The sequence below is a fragment of the Haplochromis burtoni genome, unplaced genomic scaffold (assembly GCF_018398535.1).
Source record: "Haplochromis burtoni strain Fernald_Lab_line unplaced genomic scaffold, NCSU_Asbu1 Contig_3998, whole genome shotgun sequence".
NCBI classification, from domain to species: Eukaryota; Metazoa; Chordata; class Actinopteri; order Cichliformes; family Cichlidae; genus Haplochromis; species Haplochromis burtoni.
In genome coordinates, this window is record NW_024586359.1 from 3,648 (window position 1) to 4,968 (window position 1,321).

A 1,321-nucleotide genomic window follows, 5' to 3' on the forward strand; every position below is an offset into this window, starting at 1 on the left:
TGGTTGCCGATCAATGTTTCTACTATCGATGCGTAGCCCCTGTTAAGCCACCCAGTGATCTGTTCGGAGAACCGGAATAGCGAGCTCAGAGTTAGCGCGATGATTTGATCTTGGATGTAGTAAGCGAGGTATGAAGAACGGACCCCAGAAAATGATTAAAAACCGAAAATAAATAAAAACAAAAGTGAGCTGACAGATGCCAGCCAACTAATCAAAACTCAAAAGAAAAGAAACCACAGTGGTTTCTACAAGTCAAGCAAGCTAAATAAATGAACACGCTGGTGACCATACACAAAATGCTAATCATGCTAAACATGGTGCAATGTGTTCAGCAACAAAACAAGAGAGAAGCCTTCAAGTGAAAGTGTACTATTTTTCTTAAATTGGACAATAATTGGACAATCTTACGCCTCAACTTACTCTTGGAATTTGCTGGGAACTCATGCGCACAACATGAAAAAAAAACACAGCATCCAAAATGCTAGCTGGTACTGCTTATATCATTCATCATTATAAAGCAGGGTGTCATGAACATTGTATGCAGGCTGGAATTGGACCAAAACGCAAACTCACCGAAAGGAAGCTTAAACTCAAAATGCAGCTTTATTTTCTGAACGGAGGAAAAGGCGATACAAAACAAAACTAGACTGGGAAATTCTAATGAAACTGACTCGCAAAGAAACACGGAGGGGTACACGGCCATGAGGGAGGACGCGACACGGAATGAGACGCTGACATAAATGAACACAAAGATAACGAGGTCTTTGGCCTTTGTCTGGTAACCGTTCCTAGATGTTACCTGATCATGGATTAATCTCTGCCACAGTGTTGCTGACAGAGCAATGTTTGGTGAACAGGATCGTCTTTACATGAAACATGCAATCCTTCACAAACTGCCCTCGGTTAATGGTTTTCCTGCCTCTGCAAGTTCACTAACTATGTAGCTCCCTTCAGCTGTAGCAAACTGGTACAAAGCCATTGCAGGGGGGCGCGTTATGACTAAAAAAAAGGAACAAAAACAAAAGAAGAATGCTTGGACACTGCTAGCATAGTGGACAGGGTTTTTTGTTTTGTTTTGTTTTCACGGGGCTTCCACACAAACGCAATGCAGAGGTTGAAGCATCGCAAAATATGCTTGCAAGCCAAAGACTAGAACAGCAGCTGTCGTGCCAAGGTAGGTAGGTCTCCCCGACAGAATTTGTTTCCCCTGCGTCGGGAGCACACGTGAGAGTGGGCGTTAAGGGGTCTGGGTCGTAAACCACCGCCTCTGTTCAAAGATGGTCGCTCACAGTGGACATAGATGCTTCTTTCACTCCTCTTT